At 42.9% G+C, this 18,507-nt stretch overlaps 1 pseudogene; it reads left to right on the top strand.

Annotated features, from left to right (window-relative positions):
- The first annotated feature begins 18,182 nt into the window (after positions 1-18,182).
- On the top strand, positions 18,183-18,298 carry LOC143999227 (5S ribosomal RNA; annotated as a pseudogene).
- The last annotated feature ends 209 nt before the right edge of the window (positions 18,299-18,507 follow it).

Raw genomic sequence — 18,507 nt, 5'->3', positions numbered from 1 at the left:
CAGACGAGTGTGGCAGTAATTCAATGGTATCAACTCTTCATCCTCCAGGAACTGGCTACATACTCTCGCCACATTGTGTCCAAGGATTTCATCTGGATACCTAATGGCAGTGAGGGTGCCATTGTCTAGCCTGTAGAGCTCTGTGCGTTCCTCCATTCATATGCCTCCCCAGACCATCAATGACCCACCACCAAACCGGTCATGCTGGTCGATGTTACAGACAGCATAAGGCCAGCATAGGGCCAATACTCCTGTTTGAGCATCCACTTTTTCAGACTTTTTTCAAATGTATTTTCACGCATTTTTGCATATGCATTTGCGCAAATTCATGCACATTTCCACGCTTGCATGGTAGCTTGTGGACAAATCTGTGCGAATTTGCATGCAAAAGTGCACAAATGCACGTCTTTGCGTGCATGAGGCATAAATTACTGACCAAAAAAGGCGCTTGTTTACGCGCCTGTTTGCATAGGCACATTACAATGAATGGGCTGTTTTTTAGCTCAGAAAAAAAATAAGCTGTACTGAGCTTTTTCAAGCTGCAGTGTGCAAGAGGCCTAAAGTTCTCCACGGCTTCTCCAGATCCTTTCACATCTGTCATGTGCTCAGGTTGCACCTGCTCTCATCTCATCTCTGAAAAGCATAGGGCGCCAGTGGCAGACCTGCCAATTCTGGTGTTCAGTGGTAAATGCCAATCGAGCTCCACGGTGCCGGGCAGTAAGCACAGGCCACACTAGAAGACGTTGGGCCCTCAGACCATCCTCATGAAGTTTGTTTCTGATTGTTTGGTCAGAGACATTCACAGCAGTGGCCTGCTGGAGGTAATTTTGTAGGGCTCTGGCAATGCTCATCCTGTTTCTCCTTGCAAAAAGGAACAGATTCCGGTCCTGCTGATGGGTTAAGGAATTTATACAGCCCTGTCCGGCTCTTCTGGAATCTCCTCCATGCTCTTGTGATGACTGTGCTGGGAGACACAACAAATCTTTTGGTAATGGTGGTGTGCCATCCTGGAGGAATTGGACTGCCTGTGCAACCTCTATAGGGTCCAGGTATCGCCTCATGCTACCAGTAGTGACACTAACCCTAGTCAAATGCAAAACTAGTGAAAAAACATCAGAAAAAATGAGTGGGGGAAAAAAAAATGTCAGTGGCCTCCACCTTTTTTACTTCTGTTTGTGCAGCAATCCCATTTCTGCTCTTTTATTTATATATATATATATATATATATATATATATATATATATATATATATATATATATATATATATATATATATATATATATATATATATATATATATATATATATATATATATATATATGTATATATATATATACACGCGCACACTGTATGATGAAAAGCCTTAGGCCGTGTACACATGAGTGTTTTTTCCGTCAAAATAAACTCTGAAGGTTTCTCCGGTGGAATTCCACTCAAGCTGTCTTACATACACACGGCCACACCATAGGTTGACCATCAAGAATGCGGTGACGTACAACACATACGACGGGACTAGAAAAAGGAAGTTCAATAGCCAGTAGTCAATAGCTTCCGTCTCATACTTGCTTCAGAGCATACGTCATTTTTGGTACGTTGGAACAGCATACAGACGAGCGGTTTTCAGGATAGGAATTTGTTTAGTCGGAAAAATTTAGAACATGTTCTCTTTCTAGGTCCATCAACATTTTCGACATAAAAAGTCCAATGGGTCATACACACGATCGGAATATACGATGAAAAGCTCCCGTCTGACTTTTTCTGTCGGAAATTCCACGTGTGTGTACACGGCATTACGCTTCATGACCAGTTTAAAGTGTACTTCCCTTTTTCCATTCAAATTTGAGAAACCACCACTATACATTCTCATTCACATAGCATGCTTAAAAAAATAGAAAAAAATAATTTATTTGATCTGATCTGATCTGATGAATATACAATAGCCGGTTTACAAAAACGATCACAGTTCAATGATACACATCGAACAGCAAACCGTATTTTTATACCTGATAGAAAAATATTTACAGGACTTTCAAGAATGAGAGTTATTTTTTATGTGAACAATTGTACAGCTTGGCGGGTAGTAGAAATGCTGCGACAGCTAAAAAACATTTAAAAAATGACCAATGATTTTTCTGGAACTTTTTAACCACTTCAGCCCTGGAAGAATTTACTCTCTTCCTGACCAGCACTTTTTAAATTTGGCACTGCGCTGCTTTAACTGCACGGTCATGCAATGCTGTACCTAATCGAAATTTTCGTCCTTTTTATTCCCACAAATAGTGATTTCTTTTGGTGGTATTTGATCACCTTTTGCGTTTTTTATTTTTTGCAATATAAACAAAAAAGACAGAAAATTTCAAAAAATAAATGATATTTTCTACTTTTTGATATAAAAAAAAAAAACAATAATCTCAATTTTAGTCATACATTTAGGCCAAAAAGCATTCAGCCACATGTCTCAAGTAAAAAAAATTAAATAAGCGTATTTATTGGTTTGTGCAAAAGTTATAGTGTCTACAAACTAGGGTACATTTTCTGGAATTTATGCAGCTTTTAGTTTATGACTGCCTATATCATTTCTTGAGGTGCTAAAATGGCAGGGCAGTACAAACCCCCCCCCCCCCCCAATGACCCCATTTTGGAAAGTAGACACCCCAAGGAATTTGCTGAGAGGCTTCTTGAGCACATTGGATTTTTTTTTTGTCACAAGTGATTGAAAAATGACAAAAATAGATAAATAAGTTTTTACCCAAAGTTGTCAATTTATATATTGCTCACACATGCCATGGGCATATGTGAAATGACACCCCAAAATACATTCTACTGCTTCTACGAAGTACGGTGATTATGGGGATACCACATGTGTTGGACTTTTTGGCAGTCTAACCGCGTACAGGACCCCTAAACCAGGGTTTCTAAGGGTGTAAATTATTTTTCCCTCCTCACTACCTATCACAGTTTCGGAGGCCATGAAATACCCAGATAGTACAACCCCCCCCCAAATGACCCCATTTTGGAAAATAGACACCTCAAGCTATTTGACATGTTGAGCCTCTTAGCAATTACCTTGGGATATCTACTATCCAAAATGGAGTAATTTGGGGGGGGGGGGGGGGGGGGTTGTGCTATCTGGACATTTCAGGGCCTCCGTAACTGTGACAGGTATTGAGGAAGTGAGGTATCTCCTTTCCAAAAAGGGGTCATTTGGGATAGGGTGTGGGGGGGGGGGGGGGGGGTTAGACCTGTCCTGTATTTTATGTACAACACTAGAAGTTTATGCCACACATCAACCACTCTTCTAACCACTTGAAGATGCTAAAAAATTACTCTGAACCCCCAAACATTTTATACTTTTAAAGCAAAGGCCCTACAGATAAAAATGGTGGGTATTGCAATTTTTTTTTTCACAAATTTTAATGCACTAAAACAGACTATATTGCCCAAATGATTGATAAAATATAAAAGATGATCTTATGCTCATTTCATAGATGTCAAACACGACATGCTTTAAAATTGCGTACAACCGTGCAGCGGCGACGAGCTACATACATTTTTAAAAGCCTCCAAAAACCTTTACAGGTTACTACTTTAGATTACGGCCCTCGATCTGACGTTCGCGGTGATACCTCTAGTCCATGATGCAATTGTTGTTTACATATGACACAAGACCGTTGCTTGCGTTCGCATTTGCGTGCTAGCATGGAGGGGCAGGGGTGCTTTTATTTTTTTATTAATTATTTATTTCGCTTTTTTATTTTACTTTTGCACTGTTACTTTCATTTTTTATTTGTTTTATTGTTTTCACAGAGAATGTAAATATCCCCTATAGTAGCAATAGCTGGCGACAGGTACTCTTTTTAAAAAGAAATATTGGGTCTATTAGACCCTAGATCTCTTCTCTGCCCTCAAAGCATCTGACCATACCAAGATCGGTGTGATAAGATGCTTTCCCAATTTCCCAATGGCACTGTTTATATCCAGCAAAACCGAAGTCATGAAATGTTCGTAGCTTCTGTTTTCTTATGCCATAGAGATGATTGGAGCCATTCTGATCTGCAATCAGCACTATGGTCAGCTGGCAGAGCCACCGGCTGTATTATCAGGTGCCCCGGTGGGACAGGTGAGCCAGAGAAAGCCAAGGAAGACGATGGGAGGGGACATTCCCTCCCGATGCTTGTAAAAGTAGTCTAGTGGCTAATTAGCTAGGATTACTTTTACATGAAAGCCCACCGCTTGCTGAAAAGAATGATACCAAGATGATACCTAAATCTGCGAGCATCATTCTCTTATATCCACTCAAAGTCCAGCAACATTCCAGTACATTGCTGGTCCTTGTTGGGCACATATTGTAATGTTCTTTTTTTTTTTTTAATGCAGCCTTTGGGCTGAACGAAAAAAATATTGATCAGTGGGTATGCCCACCATTAGAATTTCCTCCCTGCATCCATCCTCTTCTAATGATGGGCATACATGTGCCTGTAAGAGAACTGTTAGTTCGCACATGGTGCGCACACACGGACAGCAACAGACTTTCAGAAGCGCTAACGCGCATAGGCGCACGCACGGACCACAGCAGACTTCTAGAACCACTAATGCGCACGCGCGTGCGAAACAAGTGGCGTGAAAGCACAGGAGAGCTCCCCTAATTCCAGTTCGCACCAGACGGCTATTTAAAGGGTGCTCTGCTCACAAACCGTGCTGACTGGTCTTCAGCTTGTCCTGATCCTCTGTACTCTGCCTGAAACCTGCGTGATACACGTTGTTGTTGCGGGCTTGCCCTGACTCTGCCTTTGGACTCTGATACTTGTGCCTTCTGGCTTCTGATCCTGGCTTTAATCTGACTCTGCCCCTGCTTGATGCCTTGTACCTTGCTGCCTGCCAGTTACCGAACACGGCTATCCTCATGACTCTGCTTCCGTCTCCTGTCCTCAGGAAGTTCTGGCAAGACACGAAACCTGAACTTGCACATCAGTTGGAGTGCCACTTTAATATCAGATGATCTACTGAATTTCATCCCAGACTTCTGCCTGTTGTTCTGCCGGAGTCGTCTACTCTACAACCTCAACCGCAAGTACTGAAATCAACACTCCCAGGCACTTGTGTTCCTCCTAACCCTAGCCACCATCTGCTCCACATTCAGTGGGGATTGGGTCGGAGATACAAGGGAGGCTGACCTCGTCATATCAGACTCCTACCAGGTACGTGACAGTGCCATTTTTTTTTTTTTACGGTGGTGGTGAAATCACCTCCTAGATTGCTGGAGTCGCTTACCATACCATACCGTACCATGAGAGCAATGCTGTTGCTGTTAAGATAAATAATGAATGAATGGTATACCTGAAAAGAAAGCAATGGTAACAACAAAACATTACCTCAATAAAACCACAACAATCTGTGCCAAAAAAAGTGTAAAAAATATATGCGGAAACATGGGTGCAATCTGCCCCTAATGTTAAGGGCAAATTGCCCCTCCACTCCTGCCCCCATACTTCAGCATATATGCTCTTTTCTTTTCTTTTTAACTGTGATGGTGAAATAACCTCCTACCTACGCTGGAGTCACAGATTTACGTATCGTGAGAGCAAATGCTGTTGCTGTCAAGATAAATAAATCAGTGCTGCAGCTGAATGCCATACCAGAAAAGAAAATAACGGTTGACAATAAAACACAGTAAACAGTAAAGTATAAAAGAATTACGTACCTGAAAAGCAAACATGATAAAACCGATTGGCTTTTTTATTACCGTATTTATCGGTGTATAACACGCACCGGCGTATAACACGCACCCCAAGTTTAGGAGGGCATTTTAAGGAAAAAAGTTTTAGGAGGGAAGTTTAAGGGAAAAAAAACTTACATTTAAATGCCTGTCAATGCAGCCTTATCAGTGTGCATCTGCAGCCTTGTCCATCATTGCAGAATGATCAGTGTCATTTGCAGCTTGCCCACCGCTGTTTGCAGCCTTGCAGAGTGTCATTTGCAGCTTGCCAGTGTCATTTCCAGCTCGCCCAGTGCCGTTTGCAGCCTTCCATGTTTAAAATCCCGCCGCCGAGATAGACCGAGCGAGCGCCACCGAAAAAGACCGAGCGAGCGCCACCGAAAAAGACAGAGCCGTCTGCTCGGCTCCGCTCGTAGTCCCGCCTCCCTGCTGTTTCTGGAGTGAGCGCTGCCGAAAAAGACCGAGCCGACTCTACTGTGTATTCGGCTTGGCTCGGCTCGCAGTCCCGCCCAGTATGGGCGGCAAGTGGTTAAAATAGTGTTTGTTTTTAATGTTATTAGGATTTTCATTATTTTCTACACTTTGGTAATATACTTTAACCACTTTCAGACCGGACCATTTTGCTGGTAAATGACCAGAGGTCTTTTTACACTTTGGCACTGCGCTGCTTTAACTGGTAATTGCGCGGTCATGCAATGTTGTACCCAAACGAAATTTGCGTCCTTTTCTTCCCACAAATAGAGCTTTCTTTTAAAGGTATTTGACTGACTCTGCGATTTTTATTTTTTGCGATATAAACGTAAAAAGACCGCAAATTTTGAAAAAAAATGATATTTTCTACTTTTTGTTATTAGAAAAATCCAATAAACTCAATTTTAGTCATACATTTAGGCCAAAATTTATTCAGCCACATGTCTTTGGTAAAAAAAAAGTCAATAACTGTATATTTATTGGTTTGCGCAAAAGTTGTCACATCTACAAACTAAGGTACGTTTTCTGGAATTTACGCAGCTTTTAGTTTACGACTGCCTATCTCATTTCTTGAGGTGCTAAAATGGCAGGGCAGTACAAAACCCCCCCCAAATGACCCCATTTTGGAAAGTAGACCCCCTAAGGAAATTGATAAGTGGCATGTTGAGCCCATTGAATATTTTATTTTTTTGCCTTAAGCGATTGAATAATGACAAAAAAAAATTTTTTTTTTTTTTTTTTACACAAAGTTGTCATTAAATGATATATTGCTCACACTTGCTATGGGCATATGTGAAATGACACCCCAAAATAAATTCTGCTGCTTCTCCTGAGTACGGGGATACCACATATGTGGTACTTTTTGGGAGCCTAGCCGCGTACGGGGCCCCGAAAACCAAGCACCGCCTTCAGGCTTTCTAAGGGCGTAAATTTTTGATTTCACTTCTCACTACCTATTACAGTTTTGAAGGCCATAAAATGCCAAGATGGCACAAAACCCCCAGAAATGACCCCATTTTAGAAAGTAGACACCCCAAGCTATTTGCTGAGAGGCATGTTGAGTCCATGGAATATTTTATATTTTGCCACAAGTTGCGGGAAAATTACAAACTTTTTTTTTTTTTACACAAAGTTGTCACTAAATGATATATTGCTCACACATGCTATGGGCATATGTGAAATGACACCCCAAAATAAATTCTGCTGCTTCTCCTGAGTATGAGGATACCACATATGTGGGACTTTTTGGGAGCCTAGCCGCGTACGGGGCCCCGAAAACCAAGCACCGCCTTCAGGCTTTCTAAGGGCGTTACAGTTTTGAAGGCCATAAAATGCCAAGATGGCACAAACCCCCCCCCAAATGACCCCATTTTGGAAAGTAGACACCCCTAAATTTAGGGGTACACTAGTGAGACTAGGTAATAAATGGCGGGTGCCCTGAAACTATAAAAAAATAACTAACCAACCAGCGTCACCTGTTATATGGTGATCACTGGTGAAAGGGTTAACTAGGGGGCAATCAGGGGGCTTTATGCGGTAGTATATGGGGGTCCCTGGCGCTATAAAAAGCTGCGGCGAACCTAAATACCTACCTGCCTAACTAGCGTCACCTGTGACACTAATACAGCGATCAGATAAACGATCGCTTATTAGGCTGGGTTCACACTGGAGCGATGCGGGAACGCCACGAATCCGCGGCGGGTTCCCGCATCGCATTCCTCCCGGCGGCAGTTCACACTGCCCTATGCGAACTGCTGGGAGTGTCAGTGAAGTGTTAATGACACCCCCAGATCAGTTCGCATATCGCAGTGCGATCTGCAAACTCGGATCGCATGGTGTGAACACCCATGCGATCCGATTCTGCTGCGGACCAAAAAAAGGGTCCCGTGCGAATTTGCGGCGGGTGCGGCGAATGGCTGAACTCGAATCGCAGAGATCGGATGTGAATTGCACTGCAGTGCGGTGCGAATCACATCCGTTCTCATAAACCGCTGCAATGTGAACCCAGCCTTAGTGACACTGGCGACGGGGGGTGATCACGGGGTTAAACCTTTATGGGGGGGGTTAGGGGGGTACATTAGAACTAAAGGGGGCTAACCCTAACTGCCCTAACAGTTATTACAGTCACAAATGACACCAATGCAAAAAAAAAAAAATGCATTGGTGTCACTGTGACTGGGGGGGGCAGGGGTAATTGGGGGGGTGATCGGGGGGTAAAGGGGGGGGTGTGAGTGTGCCTGGCATGTTCTACTGTGAAGTGTCGTGTTGGTGCAACTCACTGATCCTCTCTCCTCGGTGCCGGAACGAAAAATACCGACACGAGGAGAGATTACATCACTTCCTCTGCCTGTGTTTACATTACAGGAGAGGAAGTGATGTCACGAAGGATTTCCATTAGTCGGGAGCGATCGCGAGGGGGTGGCCATGAATGAATGGCCGCCCCTCATCCCGGATCGCTCCCGAACGAATACCGACCGCCGCAGGCACCGGGGGGGGGGCCCGATCGGGCCCCCCACCCGCGGGAAGGCAGGGACTTAAATATACGCCCATATGCCTGCCCGTGCCATTCTGTCGACATATATCGTCGTGCAGCGGTCGGCAAGTGGTTAATTTATCAGATCAGACAAAAAAAATGCCAATCTGTGGCTGTGTATTTTTTTTATATCTGTCTTACAAAATTACCATCAGATACCACTGGTTGGAGAAATGAGCAATTGCTGAAATCACATAACCCGAAGACCAGGATTTCTGTTGGAACTTAGCTGTTTGAATAGTTAAAATTCTTTAAAGACTGAACTAAATTAGCAGCGTGGAATGGATGCAGCCAAGGTCTTTGCAAAAGCAATTTTTTGAACTAAAAATGCCACAAATAACCGCTTTTTTTAAAAACTTTTTTTCTTTTTACTTGATGTGCCTTGTCCTTGATTTAATAAAATTATTATTCAACTACAAATGATCAGACTTTTAGAAGATTTTTTTTTAGTTTAGTAGTTTAGTATACATTGCCTTGAAAAAGTATTTATAGCCCTTGAAATTTACTACATTTAGTTATGTGATGACCAAAACGTAAATGTATTTTATTGGGATTATACGTGATAGACCAACACAAAGTGGTGCATAATTGTGAAGTGGGAGGAAAATAATAAATGGTTTTCAAAATATTTTACATTTATCTGAAAAGTGTGGTGTGAATTTGTATTCAACCCCCCCCCCCCGAGACTTTGTAGAACCACCTTTCGCTGCAATTACAGCTGCAAGTCTTTTTGGGTATGTCTCTACCAGCTTTGCACATCTAGAGAGTGACATTTTTTCCCATTCGTATTTGCAAAATAGCTCAAGCTCTGTCAGATTGGATGGAGAGTGTCTGTGAACAGCAATTTTCAAGTCTTGCCACAGATTCTCATTTGTATTTAGGTCTGGACTTTGACTGAGGCATTCTAACACATGAATATGCTTTGATCTAAACCTTTCCATTGTAGCTCATGCTGTTTATTTAAGCTTGTTCTGCTGGAAGGTGAACCCCTGCCACAGTCTCAAGCCTTTTTCAGTCTCTAAGAAGTTGGCTCCATCCATCTTCCCATCAACTCTGACCTGCTTTCCTGTCCTTTCTGAAGAAAAGCATCCCCACAACATGATGCTTCCACCACCATTTTTTACGGTGAGGATGGTGTGTTCAGGGTGATGTGCAGTGTTAGGTTTCCACCACACATTGCATTTTGCTTTTAGGTCAAAAAGTACAATTTTGGTCTCATTTGACCAGAGCACCTTCTTTCACATGTTTGCTGTGTCCCCCACATGGCTTCTTGCAAACTGAAAATGGGACTTCTTATGTCTTTCTTTCAACAGTGACTTTCTTCTTGCCACTCTTCTATAAAGGCCAGATTTGTGACATGCATAACTAATAGTTGTCCTGTGAACAGATCCTGCTACTTGATCTGTGGATCTCTGCAGCTTCTCCAGAGTTACGTCTTGGCTGTTTTTTGATCACTGTTTTCCTTGCCTGACCTGTCAGTTTAGGTGGACGGCCATGTCTTGATAGGTTTGCAGTTCTGCCATACTCTTTCCATTTTGAGACAATAGATATAACAGTGCACCGTGAGATGTTCAAAGCTTGGGGTATTTTTTACAACCTAACCCTGCTTTAAACTTCTCCACAACTTTAGTTCAGGAGTTTAGGATTACATCTAGTGAGAGGAGGGATTGATAGTTGCATTATTGACCTTGATGGACAAGTAATGGGGGGGGGGGGGCATGGGTGGGGGATATTATCAGCTCAGTTTTAGAGAGATTTAGTTTAAGGAAGTGGTGCCACATCCGTGCTGATATGTCAGTTATAGTAAGTTAGTAATGCAAGAGGAGACTTAAGGAGTGAGTTGAGGAGTATCAGCAAGATCTGGTGTGTTCCTTGGCCTTCATGATGCTGTTTATTCACTAAGGTTTTCTAACAAATCTCTGAGGGCTTCACATAACAGCTGTTTTTATACTGAGATTAAATTACACACAGGTGGACACTATTTACTAATGTTGTGACTTCTGAATGCAGTTGGTTCCACTAGATTTTAGGGGGTATCAGAGTAAAGGGAGCTGAATACAAATGCATGCCACACTTTTCAAATATTTATTTGTAAACAATTTTGAAAAATATTTATCATTTTCCTTCCACTTCACAATTATGTGCCACTTTGTGTTGGTCTATCACAATTATGGTAAACCTTGGCACCCCAGATCTTTTGGAACTACATTTACAATGATCCTCATGTACTCTGCAGTGTAGTTGAGCATCATGGGAAATGTAGTTCCAAAACATCTGGCGTGTCAAGGTTCGCCATTACTGGTTTATCACATAAAATCCCAATAAAATACGTTTGCATTTTTGGTTGTAATATGACAAAATGTGGAAAATTGCAAGGGGTATGAATACTTTTTCAAGGCACTGTACCTTTACTATATACAGACTGAATACATTTCAATGGTGTGTTTGTAATGTCACACCAGAGGAGGGCAATTATAAGTGAGTGCACTGCTTTTAGTTAACCTTTATTCTTTTCAATGGAAATTTGTGATCTAAATTTAAAAACAAGAACAGTAATGACAACTGTACAACACCTGCAATCGCTGAATCACATATGATAAAAAAAACATAATTGCAGAGAGTTCTATACAGAGCAGAAAATTTGTTGCAAAACGATGTGCCGAAAAACATTATTTTGGGCAAATAAATGAATACACAGTGACATTCCAAAAGGGCTTACAATTTACCCACAAATAAATTTGTAAATCTGTGTGTCAGCCTTGTGATCTAGTTAGCATTGCCAAACACCAAAGCCACATCCTGGACCTCACTGAAAACAAGGTCAAGATATTGCATTAAAGGCAGTGCAGAAGAGAACCCCTTATTTTATACATTTGAAAACCTTAATTGTATGAATAAAGTATTATACATTTATTGGAGGGAAGAGGTGACAATTGAAAGAGTAACCACATTGTTTTGGGGTTCCAAACTCAATCCCTTCGCCAGGGCTTGAGATTGGCAGCCAAACCAGCTGCCGACAAGACCTGTACTTTTAATCACACTGGAAGAAATATCATTAATGGTCCATTTCACTCCTAGTCCATTTTATGTTGTTTCAATCTCAAGCCCTGATGATGGGGTGGTTTTGGACCTCAAAAACATGTTGGATATTCTTTTGATTATACCCCTGACACTTATGGGAATAAAGTTCTATCTGGACCTTTTTAGCAGTGGTATGGTGCTTCAGTTTACAGTTTTGTTATGGGTCTACATGATTAAGCCCTTTGTGGGGTGAAACATGTTGGAGTGGGAGTGGACATGTGAGAGTTTTGAGTTGATTTATTAAAACTTGAGAGTGGAGAATCTGGTGCAGCTGTGCATGGTAGCCAATCTGCTTCCAACTTCAGCTTGTTCAGTTAAGCTTTGACACAAAAACCTAGAAGTTGATTGGTTTCTATGCACAGCTGCATTCGATTTTGCACTATCCAATTTTAGTAAATCAATCCCTATACGTTGTGAATCATCTATTAAAGGAGAGGTAGGACCAAAGGTGTTTTAGCCCTACTTCTCCAGTAGGTCACCTGACATCACTCAGCCGCTCCAGGCTCTTAATTGATCCCTACTTTAGCAAGATGTCAAATTGGCCTATAAGGGCCATATCCCTATTTGAATTCAAAAAAAGTAGAAACGACTAAGCATGGTGGGACTTTGAAGGCACAAGTTAAGTTAAAAACATAAAGTTTGTTGTACAGTTACAAAATTCATCATTTTAATAGTGTGTGGTGTACAAACATGGTGGCAGATAAACTGCTGCAATGTGCGCACGCGTGTGTGTGTGAAGTTCCTGTGCACCTTCGGCCCTCCCTGGCCACCAAAGGCATCATCATACAGCCGAACTGCCCACTACACCTGCGCATATCGTGGTGGTTTACCTGCCACCATGTTTGTTAGGGTGTTTCATTTTCTAATGGAAAAAAATAAACTGTAAAATTTTTGCAGACTTTGCTTACGCCCCGAGTCCGAGTGATGTAAAAGATATATATGCTAAATTTCAAGAAGATTGGATAATATTTAGAGGTTGCACACTTTTATCTGTTTTGTAAAAATAGGCAAAAAATAAGATTTTTCAATGTTAATTACTTTTATTGGGAAAACTAGAAATCACAAACTTAAAATACTATTAAACTATATACTTCGATTAATAGGTAATATGATAGGAAAAACATGTGTTATATTAATCAACTTTGAACAATGCAATCCCTATTCTGTCACGTCGTGGATCCCAAACAATTCAAAGAACGTCTTTGTTTTATTAGTAACAAAATGTCTCAGGTCTTTTCCTTCAAAAACCATGTTTTTACCCTCTAATCGTTTCACTTCCTTTTTCTTTGCAGGTTTGGTTTCTACATTTTTAGTCATATTTTCCTTAACAGCCTGAGTAATATGTTCGTCCAAAAAAGCCAATCCTACGTTTGTTTCTGGCAGATACCAAAGGTGTCTCTTATGCCGCGTACACACGGGCGGACTGTATGGCCTACTTAGTCCGTCGAAACACATTTCAGCGGACAGTCCGCTCGTGTGTGGGCTTCAGCGGACTTTTTCAGCGTGCAGTCTGGCGTACTAAGTATTTCGGATTTTTGGAAATTCTGTCCGTCATACTTTGGTTTCAGCGGACAATCCGCTCGTCAGTAGGCTAGTTCGACGGACTAAGAATGGCGCATGCTCAGAAAGGATTTACACGGCGGAAGGGTGCATTGCTGTTTATTGGACTTCCTATTTCTAGTCCCGTCGTACGTGCTGTACACGTCATCGCGCAAGCTTTCGACGGACTGTTTGTGCATCCGTGTGTGGTCAAGTCCGTTCATTCGAAAGTATGACGGACTGTCCGTCGGATTGTATGACGGACTAAGTAGGCCATACAGTCCGCCCGTGTGTACGCGGCTTTAGCAACTGTGAGAGCACATTTTTTGATGTCTGCATCTGGGTAAGTGCTCAAAAGCTGTAGCATATTCAAATCATTCTTTGGAGCCCATTGACTTACAATTGCCTCATGCCAAAAGCAAACATATATGAGGCTGACAAAATGTGCAACCCGTTTCATTCCTTCCAATTGTCATTGAGGAATATTCAACTGTTTAGTGAATAGGACAAATGTAAGTCATCCACCTTTCTTGATGCAGTGACTCTGGGATCCTGAAACAGAAGTCGTGATTAGACCAACCCCCTAGGTACAGGAGTGAGAGTTGTAATAACTCTTTTGCTGCGTACACGCGATCAAACAATCCGGTGGACTCAAGTCCACCGGACAATCCCCCCGTGTGTAGGCTCCGGCGGACTTTTTTTACCCAAAAGTCCGGGGGACTTAGAAAGTAGTTTTGCACTCCAATCTTTCCGCCGGACCCGCATTTCGCAGACAATCCGGCCCTGTGTGTGCCAGTCCGCCGTACTTTTGAAATTAACGGACTTTTCCCGCCCGGAGAAAAGTCCGCTCATTTTGAGCGCGTCTCCAGGTAGCCGGGGCCAGCGAAGGAGGCGTCACTGACCCGGTCACCTGGTATGGACTTAAAGGGGAATCCCTACGCCATGGGGTTTCCCCCCTAGGTCCACATCAGACCCTTGTCCGAGCACGCTACCTGGCCGGCCAGGAAAGGGGGTGTGGACAAGCGAGCCCCCCCACCCCAAAGCACCTGGTCCCCATGTTGATGAGGACAAGGGCCTCTTCCTGACGACCCTGGCCGTTGGTTGTCGGGTCTGCGGGCGGGGGGCTTATGGGAATCCGGGAGCCCCCTTTAATAAGGGGGCCCCTGGATACCGGCCCCCCACCCTATGTGAAGGCGTATGGGGTACAATGTACCCCTACCCATTCACCTGTGAAAAAAAAGTAAAAAAAAAACACACAAGGGTTAAAATAGTTTATTGCACAGCTCCGGGGGTCTTCTGTCCGTCTTAGGGGGTCTTCTCGCCGGACTCCTCCGCTATCTTCTGCTAGCTCTTTTGCTAGCGGAGGAGCCCGGCTTTCTTCTTCTTCGCCGCCGCCCACTTCTTCCGACTTTGGGGGTCTTGTCCCCCTCTTCGGTTCTTCTTGCCAGGCCACCGCGCCTTCTAGCTCTTTTACAGGCGGTGGCCCGGTCTTCTGTTGCTGCTGTCGCCGTCTTCTGTTCTTCTCTTCTTCTCTTCAGATGTAACTCCAGAATTAGTGGGCTTCGAGAGGAGTTTTTTAGCTGTAAAAATGCTTTAACGCCAGTAAACATGGTAAAACATGGCTGACTGGCGTTATTGATCCCATAACCTTTTTTAAGAGATATCTTCTTGCTAAACCCCCCCCCCAACAAAAAACCCCATCAATGCTAAAAAATGTGGAAAAATGCTAATGCAAAAAAGCAGAAAAACGTATTACGTCCAGTGTGCATGAGGCCTAAACGTTATCGTTACCTGTTGACTTGTGCTGTACCTTCAAAGTCCCTCCAAAGTCCCTCCATGCTTAGCCGTTTCTAGTTTTATTGATCCCTACTTAAATGGTGGAATCCACACAGATGCCTAAGTGTTACAACTCCCGCCGGATTGAAGGCCCGTGTTTGCACGGGAAAACTTTTTTTGAAAGAGAATGGAGGGGGAGGCATGTGACGGTGGGGACAAGGCTTAGCGCAGCGTTGGCGTCCTCCAACACGGGAGTGTGTTTTAAAAAAAAAAAAAAAAAACTCCATTTGTGCTGGCTGCAAAATTGTCGGAGAGACATAAGAACAAAGAGGAGCATGAAAGAGGTTTTGGTGACACAGGCATTTCCTATTTAACACATTTACTATTTGCATCAGGCTGAGCATTGATAGCAGCGGCTGTGGCTGGACTATTGCTCAAGCAGTGGATGCGATTTCTTCTGGTAGTACTTCTGCTTTGTGCATCAGGCTAAGGTCAGAAGGGAGGGTTGAAACATGCCCAAAAAAGAGCTAAAAGGGTCTCCCTCAAGCTCCGGAAAGCCTACTCATCTCTACAAATGGCATCCTCCCCTTAAAGCGGGTGGCTGGTCAGAGTGAGCATCGAGCCATAGTTTCATAGTTTCATAGTTAGTAAGGTTGAATAAAGACACCAGTCCATCCAGTTCAACCTGAGTGAGTGTCTACAATTGTCCCTATCCCTGTACATTGCACACTCACATCAGTCCCTACCCTCAAGCAGCCCACTATCTTAGGTCCCAATTCATATACTAGGGCCAATTTTGGACAGAAGCCAATTAACCTACCTGCATGTCTTTGGATTGTGGGAGGAAACCGGAGCACCTGGAGGAAACCCACGCAGGCACAGGGAGAACATGCAAACTCCAGGCAGGTAGTGTCGTGGTTGGGATTTGAACCAGCAACCAATTCTTACTGCTAGGTGAGAGTGCTAACCACTACACCACTGTGCTGCCCGAAATGTTGAAACTGTTTTCAACACTGGAGCCCCTGTTTATTTTACTAAAAATATATTTTTTCCTCAGTCATGATAGGTTTAAAAAAAAAAAAGTTTAGCGAATTTAATCGCATCCCAGTGTGGGTCAAAATGTGACAGGTTCTCTCTTCTAGGACCCTCAAACTGAGGAACTAGGGGCAGGAGAAGATGAATTCCCTTAGGGGACCATGGTGAGGCTGATGACTCCTCTTCTGAGGTGTCAAATGCGGGAGAATCAGCTGTTTCAATCTTAATATCGACAGTGCAATTCTTTGCTGAATGATCTGGCCCACATTTATGTACCCTTCACTGATTGTTTGGGTTTGCTAAAGCCTCCTCAAGTTGTGCATGCCTTTTCCTGTCCATTCATTGTTGGAAATGCTTTTTTGTATCTTTGAGGATCACCCAGATAAGCATTATTTTTACTCCTAAAAAGTTTTCACACTTTATACTATGGTGAAGGAAATTCACTAAGTAGGGTATACCAGCAATTAACGCTGCTATATCCTCTGTGAATAAGAGTTTGCCTTGTCTGGCAGGCAATTCTCAATTGCTTAGGAATCCAACGGATAAAAAGTTGGAATTCCTATTGGAAAAAAAAACACTTTTTTAAGTGTCTCAGCCTGCGCTGACAGTAATTGCTTAATCATTGAGAGACCATTTTAAACAGGTGTTGAAGGTTATCCTGCTCAGTAGGCCCAGGATCTGTCAGCTTTATATTTACAATAGTTGCTATGAGAGATTCTATCCTTCAGGCCTTGCGCCCTTCGCTAAGCACCATGCAGAAGCTCCTGGCTAGTCTTCCTTTTTGCGGTGAAACAGCTATTTGGGAATGTTTTGGATAATACATTCAAAGAAATTCTAGTGGAAAAAGTACTCCTTTTGCCATTTAAGAAAAGGAGTAAATGTATTTTCGTTTTAAAGCTCCTTCTTCTGTGGCAGAGGCATCAGCCTTCAGGTGGTCACGGCGGCTTCCGCCTTAAGGTTCAAAGGTAATCTTAAGGGCTAACCCCAGTGGCAAAAGAGGTCTTGGGGGAAGAAACCTACAAGATACTGAAGCCCCCTTATGAGGAGGCGCCCCTGCTCGCTCAATAGAGGGAATTCTTCTGCAGTTCCCAAGGATCTGGCAGTAAGAGTGTCAAGACGAATGGGGGACTGAATAGCTCCAAGGTACAAACTGGAGTTCCAAGAGTTCCCGCCTCCTCATTTTCTCAGATCAAACATTCCTAAGGATCCAGAGAGAAAGAAGACTTTCCCTCAAGCATTGGATCATCTTTTGGCAAAATGTGATAATGGTGACCCCCATATAAGAGCAAAGGTTGGGGTTTGGTTAAATCCAAATGGACATTCTGGATTTCAAAAATCTAAATTCAATTCCTGAATATAACCACTCTTTTTTTCGCATTGGAGTCACTCTAATCAGTTATCTCCATCCTACAAGGAGGAGAAGTCCTGGCGTCAATCAACGTCAAAGATACATAATCCATATGCCTATTTCCTTGCTCACTAGTAATATCTTTTTCAAGGTGGAAAATCTTCATTTTCAGTGTGTAGCTCTGCTTTCTGGTCTAGCTACTGCAGCTTGAGTGTTTACAAAGGTTCTGGCCCCTCTACTAGCCAGATTAAGGGCCCAAGGTATAACGATTATGGTTTACCTGGATGATCTGTTCTTGATAGTCTAGTCGGTAGCCTGCTTAGAAAAAAGTATGGTCACCATAATTCAACTACCTGGAATATCTAGGTCGGATTTTGAACCTAGGAGAAATCTGCTTTAAAACCACGAAGAAGGCTAAAATACTTGGGTCTGATCATAGGTAAACCCAGAAAAGGGTATTCTTGCCCCAGGCAAAGATCAGTACCATAAAGGAACTGATTTAGGTGGTCGAAGCAAGATGAATTCTTCTATTCAAATTTGCATTAGGTTGTTGGGAAAGATGGTGGCTTCATTCAAGGCCGTTCCTTATGCTCAGTTTCATTCGAGACTGCTGCAAAACAGTATCCTATCAGCTTGGAACAAAGGGTCCAAGCTCTAGATTCCCAATGTGTCTGACTCCAAAGCCTACGGCCACATCACCCTGAAAGCGCCCGATCTTGTCTGATCTTGTAAGCTAAGCAGGGTCGGGCCTGGTTAGTACACAGATGGACCACCTGGAAATAATAGGTGCTGTAGGCTGGGTACGCTGGAGCCTCAGTTTATGGTTAATATCCAAAAATCTGCAAAGGGAAAAATCATTTCTTCAGTTACCACGGAAGTGGCCCAGATCAGAAATGGCCTTGCCCATTATAATTTTAGAAATTCTGGCAGAGCGCTTGGTTCTGAGGGCCTGAAAGTTAAGATTATGGTATTGTCCTGCCAGGATTCAATCCGACTATGCCACAGCA

Source organism: Lithobates pipiens, unplaced genomic scaffold (genome assembly GCF_037356315.1).
Source record: "Lithobates pipiens isolate NorthernLeopardFrog02 unplaced genomic scaffold, aLitPip1_a1.2 Scaffold_19, whole genome shotgun sequence".
Taxonomy (NCBI): domain Eukaryota; kingdom Metazoa; phylum Chordata; class Amphibia; order Anura; family Ranidae; genus Lithobates; species Lithobates pipiens.
This window is presented reverse-complemented; position numbering and strand designations above follow the sequence as displayed.